The 23,467-nt window shown below is 35.8% G+C and overlaps 1 protein-coding gene and 1 non-coding gene across 6 annotated transcripts in view; one reads left to right on the top strand and one right to left on the bottom strand.

Annotated features, from left to right (window-relative positions):
• The window catches only part of NAALADL2 (N-acetylated alpha-linked acidic dipeptidase like 2), a 1,605,389-nt gene that overhangs the window by 263,418 nt on the left and 1,318,504 nt on the right, over window positions 1–23,467 (top strand). The window lies entirely within an intron of this gene.
• On the bottom strand, window positions 18,403–18,531 carry LOC138989493 (small nucleolar RNA SNORA56). Its single transcript, XR_011465792.1, has one exon. It is a non-coding gene; the product is annotated as a small nucleolar RNA SNORA56 (small nucleolar RNA).

Raw genomic sequence — 23,467 nt, 5'->3', positions numbered from 1 at the left:
AGAAGCCTTTGAAAACACAGATATGCATATATGGATAAAAATGTGATCCATTTGCCACTGCAGATCTATAGCCGTTCATTTATTTTTTTCTCAAAAAGTGTTTTAATTGTGATCAAAATCACATAATCTAGAACCAACCATCTTCATGATTTTTAAATGTACACAAGAGTGTTAAATATATTCACAGTGTTGTGCAGCAGATCATTCAATTTTCTTCATCTTGCAAGGCTGAAGCTCTGTACCCATTGAAAAACTCCCCATTTCTTCCTCTCCCTAGTGCTTGGAAACCACCATTCTACTTTATGTTTCTGAGTTTTACTACCATATAAGTGGTGCTATATGGTATTTGTCATTTTGTAACTAGCCTGTATCTCTTATCATGAAGTCTTCAAGGTACATTCATGCTGTAGCATGTGATAGGATTTCTTTCTTCTTTTAAGGCTTAATAATATTTCAGAGTGTATATATATTATATTTTCTTTATCTGTTCATCCTTCAGTGAGCATTTAGATTGCTTCTACCTCTTGACTATTGTGAATAGTGTTTCCGTATCTGATATGTGCATATACATTACCTAAATTTTAATCTAAGGATGTTCTAAACCTTCCTATTAATTAAAATAATCCAACAGACCACTGTTATTCTCTGACCTTTTGGGAATCTGCTTCCTCAACACAGTACATTTTGATATTTACTTTTCCTCTTTCCCACATTGAAGAAGAGCTAAACTTTGCTTCTGTAACTTAAAAGTTTGGAATATAGACATTTCCATAAAAGTTTAAAAGTCTAATAGGACTGCATATGCAAAAACAAAAATCTGTTTATCAACCAGGCACTTACCTTGTCAAAAATGTGTAGAAACCGTTACTGATCCAATCAGAATTCATTGTATGTTTATCAAAGGCCTACTGTGGATTAGATTCTATCTGTTCTTTAGAAATGAAACAATGAATAAATCAGAAAAAAAAGTGAGTATAAATCATGGTGATGATGATGGTATGTTTATTTGTATAGGACAGTGAGAAAAACTTGCTAATGAGAAAAATAAAGTAGTGAGCATAATTTTATGTAAGATAGGTTGGAAATGTTTAACTGAGGTGACTATTGAGTAAAGACCTAAGGAGGCCAAGGAGTAAACCTTGTGGTGATCTAAGAGAAGAGCGTTCCGGGTGTGAAAGCAGCAAGTGCAAACATCCTCTAGTAGGAAAAGTCTAGTGAGGAGGACAGTTCAGTTGCTCAGTCGTGTCTGACCCTGTGACCCCATGGACTGCAGCACACCAGGCCTCCCTGTGTTGACCAACTCCTGGAGTTTACTCAAACTCATGTCCATTGAGTCAGTGATGCCATCCAACCTCACTGTTATCAACTGGTGAGGAGGACACTGTGATTCAAAAGATGGGGTGGGAAGAGAGTGAAAAAGGATGAGAGTGGGACATAAATTAAGTCAGGGAGGTCATGGGACTTGTATTTCATTGTAAAGACCTTGAGTTTTACCTTGAGAGAAATGGGGAAACATTGTGGGCTTGTTCGCAGAGTAGTGACACTCTCTGCCACGTGCTTTCACAAAATTCCTCTGGTTACTGTATTGATTGTTTAGTAACTCACTTATGCCCAACTCTTTTGCAACCCCATGGACAGGCTCTCTGTCCATGGGATTTCTGAGGCAAGACTACTGGAGTGGGTTGCCATTTCCTCCTCCAGGGGACCCTCTTGACCCAGGGATTGAACCCACATCTCTGCGTCTCCTGCATTGCAGGTGCTTTATTTACCACTGAGCCACTGGAGCCACCTTAAAGGATGATCAGTCTAAACTAATGATATGTGGATTTTTATTTTTTTAATGACAAAAAAGAAACATTTTGATATATGAAAATTAGTCCAATAAAATACTTTCTGCTGGAGGAATTTCAACATAGATCACCAAATATGTTTTACCTGTCCTTTATGTAAGGAATTGATCAAACTTTTGGGGCTACTAGGTAAATGCCATCATCTTCCTTTAAGAAACTCATAATTTAACTGTAATAAAAATTCAGTTTGATAATAAAAGTAAAAATAAGTATTATAGGAATTTGGAAGAAGAAACATTTAATTTAGATTGTGGAAATCTGGGTTATCTTCATAGATGGAAATACATTTGATTTGGGTCTTGAAGGAATCATAGAAAATTGGCAAGTTAAAAAGGCACAGAGATGGTATTCCAAAACAAGGCACAAATTTTTTAGTACCTACACTGTAGGTACTAAAAGTGTACAAATAATGTAATCATGAGTGTCTTTGTTTCAAGGGAAAATATCTCAGTTTTACCCAATCACCCTTCCACCCTCCCCAATATATTTTATGGTCTTTCTACTTTTAAACAATTTCCAACATGCTACTAAGTTCATTGGAAGGACTGAAGCTGAGGCTGAAACTCCATTACTTTGGCCACCTCATTTGAAGAGCTAACTCATTGGAAAAGACCCTGACGTTGGGAGGGACTGGGGGCAGGAGGAGAAGGGAACCACAGAGGATGAGATGGCTGGATGGAATCACCAACTTGATGCACATGAGTTTGGGTGAACTCCGGGAGTTAGTGATGGATGGGAGGCCTGGTGTACTGTGATTTATGGGGTTGCAAAGAATCAGACACGATTGAGTGACAGAACTGAACTGAACTGTGTTATTTTCTTTTTGTGGAAAAACTCAGACTTCCCTGTAAGCAATATATTTGCCTTTCTACTGAGACATACTGACCTGCCTCTTGAGAAACCTGTATGCATGTCTGGAAGCAACAGTTAGAACTGGACATGGAAGAACAGACTGGTTCCAAATAGGAAAAGGAGTACATCAAAGCTGTATAATGTCACCCTGCTTATTTAATTTATATGCAGAGTACATCATGAGAAACGCTGGGTTGGAGGAAACACAAGCTGGAATCAAGATTGCCGGGAGAAATATCAATAACCTCAGATATGCAGATGACACCACCCTTATGGCAGAAAGTGAAGAAGAACCAAAGAGCCTCTTGCCAAAAATGAAAGAGGAGAGTGAAAAAGTTGGCTTAAGGCTCAACATTGAGAAAACTAAGATCATGGCATCCGTTCCCATCACTTCATGGGAAATAGATGGGGAAAAAGTAGAAATAGTGGCTGACTTTAGTTTTCTGGGCTCCAAAATCACTGCAGATGGTGTTTGCAGCCATGAAATTAAAAGACGCTTGTTCCTTGGAAGGAAAGTTATGACCAACCTAGATAGCGTATTAAAAAGCAGAGACATTACTTTGTCAACAAAGGTCCGTCTAGTCAAGGCTATGGTTTTTCCAGTAGTCATGTGTGGATGTGAGAGTTGGACTGTGAAGAAGGCTGAACGCCAAAGAATTGATGCTTTTGAGCTATGGTGTTGAGAAGACTCTTGAGAGTCCCTTGGACTGCAAGGTCTGACCAGTCCATCCTAAAGGAGATCAGTCCTGGGTTTTCATTGAAAGGACTGATGTTGAAGCTGAAACTTCAATATTTTGGCCACCTGATGCAAAGAGCTGACTCATTGGAAAAGACCCTGATGTTGGGAAAGATTGAGGGCAGGAGGAGAAGTGGACGATAGAGGATGAGATGGTTGGATGGCATCAGCGATTCAATGGACATGGGTTTGGGTGGACTCTGGGAGTTGGTGATGGACAGGGAGGCCTGGTGTGCTGCAATTCATGGGGTTGCAAAGAGTTGGACACAACTGAGTGACTGAACTGAACTGAACTGAGACATAGGAGATATAGGAAGAGGAAAGTGTTTAGGCTGATGAAGAACATGGATTTGTTTTTCACATTTCACTTTCCTCTTCCTTTTTTCACATTTCACTTTCCTCTTCTTTTTTACTTCCTCTATCCTTTCACTTACTTTCTTTGTCTATACTATTTTGTCTGAGTGTCTTTGCTTACCCCAGAATTTACTGCATGACCCAAATATAATACATAAAGGTATGTTATTATTTATGTTTATAAATGACTTCATTCTATTTTAACATAGTAACATTTTATAAATTATCAAATTAAAGAAAACATTGTTAGTGTTCCCATTAATTTTGTTTCCTGTGATTTAGTAGTCCTGGGCAGGAAAACTTTTCCCAACTTAATATATTATTATATTAATATATTACAGGTTATATGATATTTAGCTGAATGTAGTTCATTTTTAAGATATGATTTAAGTTATAGTATGCTCCTTTCTTGTTTTAATGATTTTTGCTAGGAATTCATAAAAACACTGTGAATTTCCTTTACATTTATTACACAGCAGCTCTTGAGTATATAATGTGACTTTCAAGAGATGGTTTGTTCATTTAGTGACTTTTGGAAATAAGTGTTCTATTTTTAAATTTACCGTTTAGGAGAAAAATACCCAAGGAAGATTTGAGATTATTTCTAGTTATGAAGAGAGATTGTTTAGGGATGACATTTGCACTTGAGAGCTGCTGCAGAAATGGGTTCATCTAGTTAACCTTCATCTGAATTGCAGTCCTCTACTTTATCCTATGAAACAACTGGTGAAGGAGAAAATGTTAATTAGGAAGCTTTTCAAGATTAATTTTTTTCATTTTCAGAAAGTGAAGTGTTCGCCACTTTCCATGTTAAATAAGGTTCCTCGCTTGGCAACATAGGCTTTGCTGCAGTAATTGTGTGCTCCCAGCAAATACTTGATGGTGGAAAAGACAAGTGCAAAAAGCAATTTTTGCAACAGCCAACCAGAACAGCCTGTTCTGTTCCCAATAAATTAATGGATTTAACCTTGCAGCTGTAGCAGTGTTATTATGCAAATATTCTCTGAGTATTATAAAAGCCAACTGATTCTCTATAGAGAAAGTTGTTTCTTTCTTCCTGAAAATTCTAAATGACTAGATAATTGACACATTGTATAACCATGTTAAGTGAAGGAAAAAAAAATATTTTCAGTAAATCGACTGAGTTTCATTTTATGTTCCAATGTTTTCGGCAATTTACTGAGGCTTTTACTTAGAACAATATTATTTAGCACAGTAAATTCAAGTGTCCATAGACAACCTCCTAGAAAAAGAAGGAATGAAAAATATTGTATGACTCTTTACTTTGTATTTTGCTGATTTTAATTCATGCAAAAATTAAAATTTGCCTTAATATTATTCAAGTGCAGTGGTCTGGTCATGCTGAATGTCTTCAAAGCATTGTAGTGAATATTTGCATTCTGATTAATGATGGGCTAGAGAATTGTGCCCTAATTATTTGATCAAGTTGATAGCCACTTTGATTTTTAAAGCTGATCTTAGATGTATGCCACATATAAGACACTTAGAGTTGAAAGTTCACTCTGAGTAATTGACCAGTTGTAAAGATCACTCAGAGTGCTCTTCACTAGATTGAAGTTCCATGGTTAATGAAATCTTTGATGATTTAAAAATATTTAAAAAAGAGAAAGTGTTAGAGTGGGAACAGTGGTGGCTTCATTGTGATAAGGCTCTAGTCATTTGATGGGGAATGGATGAAATTGGGAATTGTTTCAACATTTCTTATGATCAATTTGCATATAAAATTTTTGGTTTTGTCATAGCCAGTATTCATACTATGTGAACTTTATATTATTAGGTCATATAAAATCAGTTTTTAAAAAGTATACCTTGAAGTGTTTTGTAAACCATTATAGACATACATGCAGATAAGATTATAATTGCAGCTATACAATTTAAAGACTAGTACATTTCAGTTCTGAAGTCCTACCTTTTTGTACTTTTTAAAATTTTAACCTATTACAGATTTCTCCTTTGTATATAAATAACAATGCCAGAGAGTATGTTAAATGAGACAGTATATGTAGAAGAACCTTGTAAACTTTAACTTTCAGGATAGATATTTTATTATTCTTTAATGATGTTAATCTATGTTTGTTTTTAATCTTTCAGTAAATTACTTATAAGTCAGCATTTCACCTCAAGTTACTAATTCTTATATTTGTATTCCAAACAAAATATTTAAAAATGTTTATATTGCAGTTTAAATGTATCAAGTAGTAAGTCATTACAGAAAAACATTTGTAAAAGCTAACAATCATATTTAATAAGTATAACACTGCCATTGCTTTTAAAGACTCTGTTATATATAGCTAGATTCACCAAAATTCTTGATTCTTGATACATTTGTTATGTATGCGTTTTCTAGCGTACTATCCGTCCATTCTTTATTCCTTCCCTATGTTTTTATAATACCTCTGTACTCACTATTGAACTTTTACCTATGTAAATGTTTCTCTTCTATCATATCTTTCTGTCTTCCCCTAGTTCTGCAGAGACTCTATCCTGCAATAGCATTTGTGATTTCTTTGCTTTTAACCTTCATAATTTGACATATGTGTTTGTGTCCTTAAACGATATATTATTTAGTTTTGCATGCTTTTGAATTTTGTGATCCAATGTTGAATTTACTCTTGAAACTTTTAAAATTCAACCTTGTATTACTTTGTCATTCATATCATAGTTTTAATTAACGTAATTAATATATTAATGCATCATGTTATACATACTAATTCATGCTATTAATTTTCACAGCTGCATTACTTTTGAATATATATAAATATATTCAAAATGAATATATCTTTTGTATATACTTTTAAATATATGTCAATATATTAAAAATGAATATATATATATATCATGAATATATCTTTATTGATTTAGTTTTTCCCTGGTAACATTTGTTTTCTTATTTTATATGTGTATATATATATTTCTTTTCTTTTTATTTCTAATATAGATAGTGCTTATATACAGTCTGTGTGTTCTGTGTGCTCAGTTGCTCAGTCATGTCCAACTCTTTGCGACCCCATGGACTGTAGCCTACCAGGCTCCTCTGTCTATAGGATGTTCCAGTCAAAAATACTGGAGTGGGTTGCCATTTCCTCCTCCAGGGCATCATTCTGTCCCAGGGATCAAACTCAGGTCTCTTGCATCTCTTGCATTGGCAGGCAGATTCTTTACCACTGTGCCAACGTTTTATGCTTATATACAGTCAATTCTCATTATTTATGGCTGTTATGTTTTATAAAGTTGACTAGAACACTGAATTAGCCAATACTAAATCATTGCCTGGAAAAATACAAGGTTAAGTTCCTAGGAATTTCTGGTCACATTTTCCTTAATTGATCAGTATATAACCTTATATGTGTTTCTGCTTAAACACACCTTATGTGATACATATTGTTGATTCGTTTAACACTACAGTCATGGCCAACAGTACTGTAACTCATGAATTATTTCTAACAGATGTATTTTCTCCATAAGCCATATCACAGCTTCTTGTACTTATGAATACCAGACAGCACTTTAGTACTACACTTGGGAGCCATTATAGAAGGCAGAACAAAACAAGAAGCACAGAAATGCAAAGTGTGTAGCACTAAATAGACTGCAGAAAGGACACGTGTTTATAGTATGGGAGTTGTTCAGTCTTAGCTGGGAGTAGGAATGGAGGTACATGTAGGATGGTATAAACTTTTGCCACTCTGTGCACGCACTTATCTTTGAATGACAACAAAGACACAGCAGGATACAAATAAATTTTAAAGAGTAACTGAATTCATAAACACAAAATTCATGAATAAAGAGGATAGATCATATATGTTTTTCTCAAGTGCTCCTCTCAAATACTAGCTTGGTAAAAGTCAGATTCCTGAGCTCAGACCCCGAGATTCTGATTTAGTAATCTGGGGTGGGATCTGAGATTTTGGATTGCTAACTAGTTTTGGGGTGATGCTAATGATGCCGGTTCTTGGAACACACTTTTCATTGCTCTTTCTTAGTGATCAGGTATAACAACTCTCTAAGGAATATGCCTTCCTGAAGTTGCCTTTCAAAATGGGGAGGTCCAAGATATGAAGTTAAACTATCAAAATTTTTATAAATGTTTGTTTTTTAGGTTGTTGTTAATACAATCACCACACAAACACACAAAATATATTATAACAGTGGAAAATAAGAGAAAGGATTATTATTTGCAGATGATTCAATCAGAGATTTGGAAAATTAGTAATTGGTTAAAACACATAAATGAGTAAAGTAAATAGATTCAAGGGAAAATATTTATATATTAAACCTATTTTTTTTTACCATCATGAAATATTAAAAAATTGAAATAAAAAATCTTGTTCATAATAATGAAACCAGTTTTAAAACAGTTAAAAACATTTTACTGTTTTACACAAATGGTCCAGAATCACAAAGTTGACTTTATAATATTATTAAAGAATATAAAAATTTTGAATAATTATAGACACTTAATTGCTGTGAAAACATTCTATATTTCTAAATGGAGTGATTTAACACACTTTAGAACCAGTCCCAACTTTTTAAGGTGACATATCATCCTATTTCTGAGGTTTAAGAAAATCTTGGGAGGAGGAGAGATCAAGATGTCAGAGTAGGAGGACACTGGGGACTCACCTCTGCTCCTGAAAAACATCAAAACTATAACTATGTATAAAGTGACTCTTGCCGAAATCAACCTGGTGACCAGCAGAGCTCTTCAAAAACAGGTCTGTAAAGAAAGACCCACATGGACTCCTGTAGGAAGGGAAGAGAAGCAGTCTGGTTAGGACCCACATCCCTAGTAGAGGACGGAAAGAGGAGAGAGATATCCCAGGCTTGGGGATCCTTCCTTAAGAGTGATGGGTTTGAGCTGGGTATTAGACATCACAATTCTGGGGTCCCACATCGACATGGGGAGATGAGCCCTCTTAGCTGGTTTAAAAACCAATAAGAATTACCATAGGGCTATAAGAAAACCAGACTTATGTTTTTTCTACCTGGTTCTGGCTCTAGTCCCTCAAACTCCATCCATACCTCCCACCAAGGTAGACAAAGCAGCCCCCTAAGGAAGACACAGCCCCCTAAGGAAGACATAGCCCATGTTACTTAAGATCTAGTTCTCCCACCAAAACCACTGACATGCACAGATTGCGTAGAAAAGCTCTCATACAAGAACTTGCTTTCAATGCTGGGAAATTAGGTTATTATTTCTCCTAATGTCCTACAGATAACAAAAGTTAAAATGAGAAGACAGAGAAATAAGTTTGACACAAAAGAACTAAAGAAAAACCCCAATGAAACAGATAAATAATTTACCTGAAAAAGAGTTGAAAGTAACAGTAATAAGAACGCTAACTGAACTGTGGAAAAGAATAGATGAATTCAGTGAGAATTTTAACAAACAACCAGAAAATATAAAAAAAGAACCAGTCAGAGCTGATGTATACAAAAACTGAAATGAAAAAGTACACTAGAGGAAATTAAAAGTAGTTTAAGAGATACAGAAAAATACATAAACAATCTGGAAGATAGAATACTAGAAATCACCCAATTGGAATAGCAAAAAGAAAAACAAGTATTAAAAAATGAGAACAGATTAAGGAACTTCAGTACAACATCAAGCATACTAACATTTGCATTTACCAGGGTACCAGAAGTAGAAGAGATTAAAAAAAAAAAAAAGCAGAAGTAAAAGTTTTTCTGGAACTTACTTGCTTTTTCGATGATCCAACAACAGATGTTGGCAATTTGATCTCTGGTTTCTCTGCCTTCTCTAAATCCAACTTGAATATCTGGAAGTTCACGGTTGATCTATAGTTGAAGCCTGGCTTGGAGAATTTTGAGCATTACTTTGCTAGCGTGTGAGGTGAGTGCAATTGTGCAGTAGTTTGAACATTCTTTGGCATTGCCTTTCTTTGGGATTGGAATGAAAACTGACCTTTTCCAGTCCTGTGGCCACTGCTGAGTTTCCCAGATTTGCTGGCATATTGAGTGCAGCACTTTCACAGCATCATCTTTTACGATTTGAAATAACTGGAATTCCATCACCTCCACTAGCTTTGTTCGTAGTGATGCTTCCTAAGGCCCACTTGACTTCACATTCCAGGATGTCTGGCTCTAGGTGAGTGATCACATCATCATGGTTATCTGCGTCATGAAGATCTTTTTCTGTATAGTTCTTCTGTGTATACTTGCCACCTCTTCTTAATATCTTCTGCTTCTCTTAGGTCCATACCCTCTATGTCTTTTATTTTGCCCTTCTTTGCATGAAATGTTCCCTTGGTATCTCTAATTTTCTTGAAGAGATCTTTCCCATTCTACTGTTTTCTTCTATTTATTTGCATTGATCACTTTGGATCATTGAGGAAGCCTTTCTTATCTCTCCTTGCTGTTCTTTGGAAGTCTGCATTCAGATGGGTATATCTTTCTTTTCTCCCTTGTCTTAGCTTCTCTTCTTTTCTATTTGTAAGGCCTCCTCAGGCAACCATTTTGCCCTTTTGCATTTCTTTTTCTTGGGGATGGTCTTGATCCCTGACTCCTATACAATGTCATGAACCTCTGTCCATAGTTCATCAGGTATTCTGTCTATCAGATCTAATCCCTTCAATCTATTTGTCACTTCCACTGTATAATCAAAAAGAATTTGATTTAGGTCATACCTGAATGGTCTAGTGGTTTTCCCTAATTTCTTCAATTTAAGTCTGCATTTGGCAATAAGGAGTTCATGATCTGAGCCACAGTCAGCTCCTAGTCTTGTTTTTGCTGACTGTATAGAACTTCTCCATCTCTGGCTGCAAAGAATATAATCAGTCTGATTTTGGTATTGACCATCTGGTGATGTCCATGTGTAGAGTCATCTCTTGTGTTGTTGGAAGAGGGTGTTTGCTCTGACCAGTGCATTCTCTTGGAAAAACTCTGTTAGCTTTTGCCCTGCTTCATCATTTTGTGTATATATATATATTCTTTTTCCTTCTTTTCCATTATAGGTTATTATAAGCTATTAAATGTAGTTCCCTGTGCTATAAAGCAGGTCCTTATTGTTTGCCTACTTACTTTGTTATTTACAAGATGCAGAGGGACTCTTTGTTCAACCTTTACAGTTTTAATGTAATCCCTATTAAAACACCATGAGTTTCTCAGAACTAGATCAAGTAATCCTAAAATCTGTGTCAAATCACAGAAGATCCTGAGTAGGCAAAGTAGTCGGGAGAAAAAAGAATAAAGCTAGAAGTATTATGCTCCTTAACTTTAGGCTTTAATACAAAGTTATAATAATCAAAACATAAGGATTGTGGAACAAAAGCAGACATCTAAATCAAGGAACAGTACAGAGAGCCTGGAAATAAATCTATGCAAATACAGTCAATTAATCTATGACAAAGTAGGCAAAAATAAAAATGAGGAAAAGACAGTCTCTTCAATAAGTAGTGTTGGGGAAACTGGAAGTAACATATAAAGAAAAAAATTAGAACATTTTCTCACACCATATACAAAAGTAAATTCAAAATGGATTAAAGGTCAAATGTAAAACTGGAAACCATAAAATGTCTTGAAGAAAATGTAAGCAATATACTCTTTTATATAAGTCTGAGCAATTACCTTTTTGAATCTCTCACCGCTGACAAGGGAAACAAAGGCAAAAGTAAAAGCAAAAATCAGCAAAAGCTTTTTCATAGCAAAAGAAACCAACAAAATGAAAAGATAAATTTGAGTGAGAGAATATATTTGCATATGATATATCTGATAAAGGGTTACTATCTAAAAGATATACAGAGATTATGCAATTCAATATAAGACAAGCATCTTGATTAAAAAATTGGCAAAAAACCTCAATAGACATTTTTTCAAAGAAGACAGAGCATTAAAAGATGCTGCCTGGGGAGCTGCAGTCCATAGGATCGCAAAGAGTCAGACACAATTGAGTGACTAAACAACAAAAATGTCATAACTATACATCAGTGAAATGCAAATTGAAATCACAGTGAGATATCACCTTACATCTCTCAGAATAGCTCTTATTAAAAAGACAACAAATAATAAATGTTTATATGATGAGGAGAAGAGACCCTCATGCACTGTTAGTGGGAATGCAAATCAGTAGAGTGGCTATGGAGAACACTATGGAGTTTCCTCAAAATTTAAAAGTAGAACTACTATATGATCTAGCAAATCCACTCCTGCATATATATTTGAAGAAAATGAAAACACTAATTAGAAAAGATACAAGCACCCCAACATTCACAGCAACACTTTTTACACTACTCAAGAGGTTCAATTCAGTTCAGTTCAGTCATTCAGTCATGTCCAGCTCTTTGTGACCCCATGGACTGCAGCATGCCAGGCTTCCCTGTCCATCTCCAACTCTCAAAGCTTGTCCATCAAGTCAGTGATGCTATACAACCATCTCATCCTCTGTTGACCCCTTATTCTCCTGCCTTCAATCTTTCCCAGCATCAGGGTCTTTTCCAATGAGTCAGTTCTTTGCATCAGGTGGCCAAAGTATTGGAGTTTCAGCTTCAGCATCAGTCCTTCCACTGAATATTCAGGACTGATTTCCATTAGGATGGACTGGTTGGATGTCCCTGCAGTCCAAGGGATTCTGAAGAGTCTTTTCCAACATCACAGTTCAAAAGCATCAATTCCTCAGTGTTCAGCTTTCTTTATAGTCCAACTCTCACATCCATACATGACTACTGGAAAACCATAGCTTTGACTAGATGGACCTTTGTTGACAAAGTAATGTCTCTGCTTTTGAATATGCTGTCTAGGTTGGTCATAACGTGTCTTCCAAGGGACAAGTGTCTTTTAATTTCATGGCTGCAAACACCATCTGCAGTGATTTTGGAGTCTCCAAAAATAAAGTCTCTCACTGTTTCCATTGTTTCCCCATCTATATGCCATGAAGTGATGGACCAGATGCCATGATCTTAGTTTCCTGAATGTTGAATTTTAAGCAAACTTTTTCACTCTCCTCTTTCACTTTTATCAAGAGGCTCTTTAGTTCTTTTTCGCTTTTTGCCATAAGGGTGCTGTCATCTGCATATCTGAGGTTATTGATATTTCTCCCGGCAATCTTTTTTCGAGCTTGTGCTTCATCCAGCCTGGCATTTTTCATGATGTACTCTGCATATAAATTAAATAAGCAGGTTGACAATATACAGCCTTGATGTACTCCTTTCCCAAATTGGAACCAGTCTGTTTTTCCATGTCCAGTTCTAACTGTTGTTTCTTGACCTACATACACATTTCTCAGGAGGCAGGTAAGGTGTTCTGGTATTCCCATCTTTTGAAGAATTTTCCACAGTTCATTGCAATATGCCAAGACATAGATACAACCAAAATGTTCATAAACATATGAATGGATAAATAAGCAGTGGGATTATATATATATATATATATATATATATATATATATATAATGGAATATTACTCAGCCATAAAAAGGAATGAAAATTTTGCCATTTGGAACAACATGGTTGTACCTGGGAAGATTTATGCTTAGTGAGGTAAGTCAAACAAAGAAATAAAAATATAAGTGAAGTATAAATTCACTTATACGTGAAATCTAAAAAATAAAACAAATGAGTATAACATATAAAAAACAGATTCATAGATACAAAGAACAAACTCCTGGTTACCAGTATAGAGAGAGGTGGAGGGAGTGAAAAGATAGGGGATGGTATGCAAGGAGATCCAACCAGTCCATTCTGAAGGAGATCAGCCCTGGGATTTCTTTGGAAGGAATGATGCTAAACTGAAACTCCAGTACTTTGGCCAACTCATGCGAAGAGCTGACTCATTGGAAAAGACTCTGATTCTGGGAGGGATTGGGGGCAGGAGGAGAAGGGGATGACAGAGGATGAGATGGCTGGATGGCATCACTGACTCAATGGATGTGAGTCTGAGTGAACTCCGGGAGTTGGTGATGGACAGGGAGGCCTGGCTTGCTGCAATTCATGGGGTCACGAAGAGTCGGACACGACTCAGCGACTGAACTGAACTGAACTGAATTGAATTAAGTTACAAACAACTAGGTATAAAATACGGAGAAGGTGATGGCGCCCGACTCCAGTACTCTAGCCTAGAAAACCCCATGGACGGAGGAGCCTGGTAGGCTGCAGTCCACGAGGTCTCGAAGAGTCAGACACGACTGAGCAACTTCCCTTTCACTTTTCACTTTCATGCATTGGAGAAGGAAATGGCAACCCACTCCAGTGTTCTTGCCTGGAGAATCCCAGGGACAGGGGAGCCTGGTGGGCTGCCGTCTATGGGGTCGCAGAGAGTCAGACACAACTGAAGCGACTTAGCAGTAGCTGTAGCAGCAGGTATAAAATAAGTAAGATACAAGGATATAATATATAGCACAGCAAACTAACAAATATGTTATAATAACTTTAAATATAATTTATAAAAATATCAAGTATTATGTTGTATGAAAGTGAAAGTCACTCAGTCTTGTCTGACTCTTTGCAACCCCATGGACTGTATAGTCCATGGAATTCTCCAGGCCAGAATACTGGAGTGGGTAGCCTTTCCCTTCTCCAGGGAATCTTCCCAACCCAGGGGATCAACCCAGGTCTCTCACATTTCAGGTGAATTCTTTACCAGCTGAGCCACCAGGGAAGCCCAATATGTTGTATATCTGAATCTAATATTACATTGTAAATCAACTATTTGCCTATTTTTTGTTCATTTGCTAAGTCGTATCCAACTCTTTGCAACCCCATGGACTTCAGCATGCCCGGCCTCCTTGTTCCTCTGTATCTCCTGGAGTTTGCCTGAGTTCATGTCTGTTGCGTCTGTGAGGCTATCTAACTATGTCATCTTCTGCCGCCTTCTTCTCCTTTGCCTTCAGTCTTTCCTAGCATCAAGGTCTTTTCCAGTGAGTCAGCTGTGCTTTAATAAAAATATCTTAATAAAAAAGGCATGGGGGGATACAGTGCACTGTTTGCATTTGTTACTTAAAGGTGGTGGGACAGGAATTGGTATGGAATGCTATGGAATTGCTATGCTTTTTACATCTTTATTGGGTTGTTTCAATAAGCTTTTTACTTTAGTCAAAATGTAGTAGATATTTTTTGTAAGTATATATGAAATTTGGAAGCAAATAGACTCTATACTCATTGTGCTTATTCTTTATTTACTAGTCAGATTGAGAAATTCGCTTGACCTGCCTTATCCTCAATTTCTATGTACTTAAAGTGTGGATGATAATGATTATTCCCTTCATGTGGTTGATGTGAGGATTAAATGAGCTGTATGAAAATTCAAGAGCATAAATAATTTGACAGAGTGTACACCCTTAGTCCGTGGAAATCATTCTGTCTTGTATAAAAGGGGCATTAATCTAATAGTGCTCTTTGCCCAATCTGCTTATGTCTATTTAACAGTTTCCCCAGGAAGTTAGGGCTTCCCTGGTGGCTCAGAGGTTAAAGTGTCTGCCTGCAATGCGGGAGAGCTGGGTTCAGTCCCTGGGGCGGGAACATCCCCTGGAGAAGGAAATGGCAACCCACTCCAGTATTGCCTGAAGAATCCCATGGACGGAGGAGCCTGGTGGGCTACAGTCCACGGGGTTGCAAAGAGTCAGACACGACTGAGCGACTTCACTTTCACTTTCCAGGAAGTTATGGTATAGGGGAAAGGACTGTTTATGATCTTAAAGGGATGGAGAACTGAATTTAGTAAGATTGGATGTAGGATTGACATAGCATTGTGTAAGTAATAATGTCTTAAAAAATAATTGATAGTCAAGCTGTTATTTAGTTAATCTTCATAAATTTTTTTCATAGGCAGCCTGACAAATTTACACTGTGACCAATTATAAAATGATTGTTAAGCCAGTCAAGCTGTCAGAGTTGAAATGTTGCTATATCTTGAGTTACATGGGTACCTGTATTTTGTTAATTTATCTAAAATGCATTAGACTTCTGGCATATGACTAGAAATTTATTTTGGGAAAAGATGCAATCTCTTAGTGCTTCCTGCTTGTCCATAATGGCTTGATGAAATATGCACTTGAGATAGAGATTCTCATCTTTGAAATGCTTGGAGTTTGAGAGCACTCAATCTTTAGAACTTGACCACTGGCATATCATTTAACTTCATATATTAGTTAGTGTGTTTTTGTTCTTTTTCAACATATCTCATTCTTGAAGCACACTAAAGAAGGTAACTACATATTTCCTACTGAGGGATAATGTCACAATTTCAGTTCGTAATTAAAAATTGCTTCATAGTGATTCCTTTTACAGTATTTCAAAGTGTTATTGAAACTTGTTTTTGTTCCCTTTCATAGATTTAAATGCACTTTGATTGCATCATTTGTGATATATATTTAGCCTTAAAGTTAATTTTCCATTTGAAAGCACCTCAACATTTGAAAGGTAGTATGTTTCTTTTTTTTAATTCAAGCTGCCAGATGTTAGGTAAACGTATGGATATGGAGTGCTCTGTGGTAGGTATCATTTGAGGATCGTTTGCCCTGTGTCTTCCTTTGTTTCTTTCTCCAAGCGTGTTCCAGTGTCTCTTTTCAAAATGACTCACTCCCATTCAGAAGCGCACTATTTAAGTGTATTTGATTTTGATTTTATTGTTCTGTTTCTTTATGTGTTTTGACAGTTGTCTGAAAACAGATATTCAAGAAAGGACTCCTGATTTCACCCAAATATTACAGTTTTACAATTTATTTGACCATAATTCTGTGAAGAAATGTATCATTATTATAGTTTATTTTCCTTATTTTACTTTAAATTTGAAAGTCTAAACTCAACTAGTAATGTCTGCTTTTGGCTATTTTTGCCATGTTCAAAATAACATGCTACCTGGAAAATAATATGATATTACTTGGTCATGAGATTTAAAAAAAAAAAAGGATGTGATAAACTGTGTAAATAGATCATTGATTGAAGTAATGCTTTAAAGTGCCCAAACTAGATGCTGTGTGTACTGGTGAGGAAAAACAGACATAGAACTCACATATACAGGAGTAGTCTTGTATATCTTATGTTCTAGTGGGGATACTAATATTAATCAGATAAGATCACACCAACAAATAGAGGGGAAAAGCAATTTCCTTATAATCCATTGGATGGATTGGATTTAGGTAAGTATGGAGAAGAGTAAATTGTATTTCAGGTAAATGGTGCAGAGTAAGTAGGAGGCACTGAGGGATTGAGGGAATGCCTAATAAATGGGCTCTGAGAGACATGGGGAGAAGCAAGAAGAGATGAGGGAAGTAAGCAGGGGCTAGGCAATCCTGCAGAAAATTACAACTGTGACTAGAGGAGAACGAATACCTGGTACTTAGAATTCAGTGACTGTTAGATTAATTTTTAATGTCAGTACATACCCATGTCAGTTTTTAACATTACCTGGGATTTCCATGTTTAATATACACATACACACCTTGCTACATATGCAAATTTAAGACAAACTTTTACAATTATATTGGTGATTAAGAAGAACACAATTATTTTATTTGGTATAAATTTAGATGTCATCTAAATCATTACACTTTCTCCCTTAGAAACTTAATGACAATTGTAGCTAGCCAGTTCAAGATGAACCCAAACATTACTTTTTATATTAAAATTCAACTCTCTCTCCATGGTTTCAACTATATGATTATACTTTGTATATCATAGTAGAATATTAAATTAATTCCCATCATTTTAAACTAATGACTAATTTAAATTTTAAATAGTCTGTAATTAATTTTCATAGCTCATAGAAAAAATACTGAACATCTTACTAAGTTGCAGGTGAATAAGCTGTCCTCTTACTGAACACAAGAACTCCATGATATTAGCAGCCGGAATGTATATCAGGCATTAGGTCTTCAGAATGCTTCCATCTATCATGGAATAGTTCTTTAGCTCCTTCTAAAAATAGCTCCTCACTGTTGCTGTTCTCTTTATTATTATATGTAGCCTATATGTAGGGTGTTTCATTTCTAAAATTGAAGACAATTATTATCTTGGTATTGGGTATACTCCTCTGTGGGGGTATTAGCATTTAAATCTGTCAGCATCAGTTATTGATTGTTTTCAGGGTCAACATTAGAAGCACCATCAATAATCTCAGTACAATATAATGCTGCGCATGGTGCAAAGTATTTATTGGCTGAGTTGAACCTTATAATGTCAAGGGGAAAGCATAGTTAATAGGATAAGTACTTTTAGTGATATGGGAGCAGATATAGCAAATAGACTCATGATATTTATATGTCTTAATCATATTATTTTTTCTTTTATAATGTGCTGACATGAGAAATCATTTTCTATATTTTTCTCAGTAAGGTTTTAATTTCTTCTTCCAGCTGACAGAGTGCTTAAAGTGGTCTCCACTACTTAGAACCATTTCCACTTTTATGTTCTTCTTCTTTTTTTGGTGGTGTCACTGTCCCCATCTCCAGGCTCACCTGCACTCTCTAGAGGAGCTTTGGCCTTCTTGCCCTTCTTTTCTTTTCTTTCTTGACCAACCATGGAGCTACTGGAGAGGTTTTGTCACTCTCACTCTCTTGTTTCCTGATTTGGAGTTTTTATGCGTTAGCAACTGTCTAGGGGGCTTTTACTGCTTTGGCCATGACCTCTCTCTGGCAGGTAACATATGGCAACTCCAAAGTCACCATGAAAACACTGATCCTAGACAGAAGAACTAACCACTTAACTATTGCAGATTGACTCCCTATAGAGTCTCACAAGCCAGACTGGAAAGGGATAACTGCTGCTTTTTCTATTTTACATTCTATATTTTATCCTTGTGAAAACAAATATTTAAAAATATATTAATTTAAATTATTTTATATTTTATACTTATTCTGACATACCTGCTTGGTGTTAGACTCAAAAAGAAGCCCAAAATGTCCACTTCAATAAGAAATTCAAGATAAAGAGAAATTTAACCGAGTCAAATATTGAATATATTTAATTTTAACATAAAAGTTAAACCTATTGTTACCACATAATTTTTCCTAGTTTTAGTGTACTTTATTTCAAAATTGCATATAGTAAGAGTGTCAGAATAAGTTAAGAAGAAAAAAAGAATAAATAATATAAAAATTTTCAAATATTATACAAACTTTAGTACCCCAATACAATTATAATTTATAAATATTTATAAATAGATAGAGATACTGCTATAGATAGATATAGATTATGTATGTTTGTATGTAATTAAATACATTTATTTTTAACATTTTTAAGCCTTTTATTATTTCCTGAACTTTTTGCTTTAGCACTAGAGACTAATATTCATCATATTGTGCATGCAAATTAAACTGAAAATGAGAATCTGTTTTTTCAGAGCAATAGAGTATTCAATGCTTGGGTTGTCTACAATAGCTTTGATTTTTAAGATTATATTAGGGAGAATTTTTAAATAAACATTTATAAACCACTATGAGGTACCGTTTCACACCAGTCAGAATGGCTGCAATCCAAAAGTCTACAAGTAATAAATGCTGGAGAGGGTGTGGAGAAAAGGGAACCCTCTTACACTGTTGATGGGAATGCAAACTAGTACAGCCACTATGGAGAACAGTGTGCAGATTCCTTAAAAAACTGGAAATAGAACTGCCTTATGATCCAGCAATCCCACTGCTGGGCATACACATTGAGGAAACCAGAAGGGAAAGAGACACGTGTACCCCAGTGTTCATCGCAGCACTGTTTATAATAGCCAGGACATGGAAGCAACCTAGATGTCCATCAGCAGATGAATGGATAAGAAAGCTGTGGTACCTATACACAATGGAGTATTACTCAGCCATTAAAAAGAATACATTTGAAGCAGTTCTAATGAGGTGGATGAAACTGGAACCTATTATACAGAGTGAAGTAAACCAGAAGGAAAAACATAAATACAGTATACTAACGCATATATATGGAATTTAGAAAGATGGTAACAATAACTCTGTGTACGAGACAGCAAAAGAAACACTGATGTATAGAACAGTCTTATGGACTCTGTGGGAAAGGGAGAGGATGGGAAGATTTGGGAGAATGACATTGAAACATGTAAAATATCATGTATGAAACGAGTTGCCAGTCCAGGTTCAGTGCATGATACTGGATGCTTGGGGCTAGTGCACTGGGACGACCCAGAGGGATGGTATGGGGAGGGAGGAAGAAGGAGGGTTCAGGATGGGGAACACATGTATACCTGTGGCAGATTCATTTTGATGTTTGGCAAAACTAATACAATTTTGTAAAGTTTAAAAATAAAAAAAAAATTAAAAATTTTTTTAATTTAATTTTATTAGATTTCAATACATTAAATTTAGGGAATATCCCCTAGAGAAGGAAATGACAACCCACTCCAGTATTCTTACTTGGGAAACCCTATGGACAGAGGAGTCTGGCAGGCTACAGTCCATGGTGTCACAAAGAGTCAGACCTGACTTAGGAAGTAAACAGTGACAACCATGACTAATATGGCAGCTCATTGAAGAGAAGACTATCTTTCACAATTTTGTTCTATAATTTACATTTATAGATAGTATCTGGGAAGTCATAATGTTGATTAATGAAGTGGTTCTTTTATAATTCAATACATACTCCTGATCAAAATTCTTTGAAAACCATTAATGGAATTTTGTTTTCTTATCCTTGTAAGGAACTTGACTGAAACTAACAAGGTATATCATTTTTAGCAGTGAAACATTAGGTAAATTTCTATTAAGTCAGAAAGAAAGACAAGGGTTTTCTTGTTACCTGGCCACTGTGATAAAGAGTAATTTAGTTGTGGATTGTTATTTGTAATTAAAATATGTTGTTTTCTTCTTACTCTAGAAATAGTTCCTCGAGACAGTGCTTTGTAAGGGCAAAAATTAATTTTGGAGTTTGAATCCAGCATTAACTATTTAAACTTGTTTGAAGACAGTTAACATATTTTCTTCAGAATCGTTATCTATAAATGAGTTACAATAACAACAACAACAGAAATCTCTGTCACAGTTGTGAAAAGAACACCCTGAAGATAACATGAAAGCACTTTATAAGTAGCAGGGCAATGATTGTTAACAGAAATAATGAAAACACTAAGCATAATATTTATTTTTTGCTAATTTTGAAAACTCATTTTATTTCCCCTCATTCTGCTTGTCCATATTATTTAGTATTCTCTCTAAATATGTCACATTTTTTTCCACTCTGCCTTGACATTTTTTAGTTTTTCCCCTATTGCCCTTTTTCTATTTTCTCTGTTCATTAAAATAGTCCTCAGCCCTCAAGATCCATAAGAATACCAATTATCCTGTGTGCTGCTGCTGCTGCTAAGTCGCTTCAGTCGTGTCCGACTCTGTGCGACCCCATAGATGGCAGCCCACCAGGCTCCCCTGTCCCTGGGATTCTCCAGGCAAGAATAGTGGAGTGGGTTGCCATTTCCTTCTCCAGTGCATGAAGGTGAAAAGTGAAAGTGAAGTCGCTCAGTCCTGTTGGACTCTGAGCGACCCCATGGACTGCAGCCTACCGGGCTCCTCCATCCATGGGATTTTCCAGGCAAGAGTACTGGAGTGGGGTGCAATTGCCTGTGTATTACTCTTTAAATTCCCCACTCCTGCTTTCTTCTCTAGTTGGAGCAATCTCTTCCTCTTGTGCCCATTATGGAGCTTGTAGTACTCTTTTTATTAATTACTATTTTTGTTTGCCTCTAAATCCCTTGCTTCCCCAGTGTAGTCTGTTAATCAGCAGTATGGACATCACCAGGGAGCTTGTTAGAAGTGCAGAATTCTAGGCTACACCCCAGACCAAGATCCCTGGGTGATACCCAGGCATATCACTGTTTGAGAAGAACTGCCCTAATTCATTACAAACTCCTTGAGGCAGAGGCATGGTAAAGGGACAGCTTCCTGTCTTGCTGTAGTACCTTTCACGAGACTATACATTGTACAATGCTTTACATATAATAGGTGTGCAGTAAATGGGTGTTGAGTTGAATTTTATTTTTATTATTTGAGGTCAGAAAAATCCTATCTAGGAAAGTTCAAATGTTAGGACAGGCTGTTCTAAAGTGAGAGCAAGAAGAAAGCTATTCTTTATTGATGCTACTCACATCAACTAATCAATATTTCTTGGTCATCAACTACTACTGTACTTTTTCATGCATAAAATATTAGTATGGATCCTTGATCTTATAAAAAAAAAGATCTTCAGTCTAACCTTCACCTTCAAAAAATTCATTTAGATAACTGAATCGTAATATGGCTGCTTTGTCATCCTTGTAAATATTTAATATATGTTATTGGAAGTCATGACAGAACTTTAAGGCATTGTACATTCAAAATGACTGGTAAATATCAAGATGTGATTTCATTAAATTATTTAAACAGATCAATCCATCACTTGTCCTAATTGTCTATAGAATAGTAAATAATTTCATAAGCATCCTTTTCTGATTTATAGTTGAAGATGATTTTATACAGTAAGAGATTTTCTTTTCCAGTGTGTGATTTAAATCAATTGTGATATTTTTCTTTTATGTGTTTAATTTACTGTACTTTTCTGTGTAGAATTTCATCAAAAATTTAAGTGTTATGAGTACCATTAAGTCATTTTTGCCTGCCTGTACTCACTGATTGCTGTGGATTAAATTAGGCACATCTTTAATTGTAGGTGGTTTCTTTCCATTGCCTAGAAAGTTGCAATGTGCTTCTCTTACTATCAGCTGATATATGCTTTGGGAATAGAAACTAATTTTAACATTAGCCCAAGCAAAATGTAATTAGGACGGCTAATCTGCTGAAAAGTACCCCCAGCTAAAATCTCTTTTTTATGTAATGCCATTTTAATGGAAATGGCATTTTTATGAAATGCAAGTGACAAAGACATGAATGATGCCTGTGAGCCTTTAATTTTGTGTGTTTCCTAATTTATTAGAAAAGGGTGAATAGAAACACTCCACTCCTACTATTTTGGATATGAAATAGATTTTTAAGGTAGAATTCTTACTGTAAGCACTCACTTATACTTAAAATAATTTTTTAAAATACCAAACCTAGGTTCTAATTGATTCTTTAAAAGGGCAATGTGTATGTGTATGTGTGTGTGTAACATGACAGTCATTAGTAGAAGGACTTTGGGAATTATGTTTTCTCATTACTGTGGATGATTGAAATTGACTTTGCATATGCGACTTTCCTTTCATTTTCTTTTAAGAATAGATACTCTGAATTTACTATTTGGATATTAAGGGCAATTAAAGAGATTAATAATTCTCTTAGAAATAACAAATAATATTGATACCACAAGCTATGAGTTCTTATTTTATGCTGGAAACTATGCTAAGTATTTCAGGCTTTTCTCACTTGATGCTGTAACAATTTTGTGAGAATACTCTCATTGCATAGATTATGAAGACTCAAGTTCAGGGACATTGAGACACCTAGTAAATGAATGGACCAGCTAGGATTTTATTCCCTTTTGGCCTAAAGCCAATTTAATATTCTTAAAATAGGCTCTAGATTCTCAATAAAAATATTTGTTTCTTAATACTGTGCTGCTGCTGCTGCTGCTGCTAAGTCACTTCAGTCGTGTCCGACTCTGTGTGACCCCATAGATCTCAGCCCACCAGGCTCTACCGTCCCTGGGTTTCTCCAGGCAAGAATACTGGAGTGGATTGCCATTTCCTTCTCCAATGTATGAAAGTGAAAAGTGAAAGAGAAGTCCCT

This window comes from Bos mutus, chromosome 1 (genome assembly GCF_027580195.1).
Source record: "Bos mutus isolate GX-2022 chromosome 1, NWIPB_WYAK_1.1, whole genome shotgun sequence".
Lineage (NCBI taxonomy): Eukaryota > Metazoa > Chordata > Mammalia > Artiodactyla > Bovidae > Bos > Bos mutus.
This window is presented reverse-complemented; position numbering and strand designations above follow the sequence as displayed.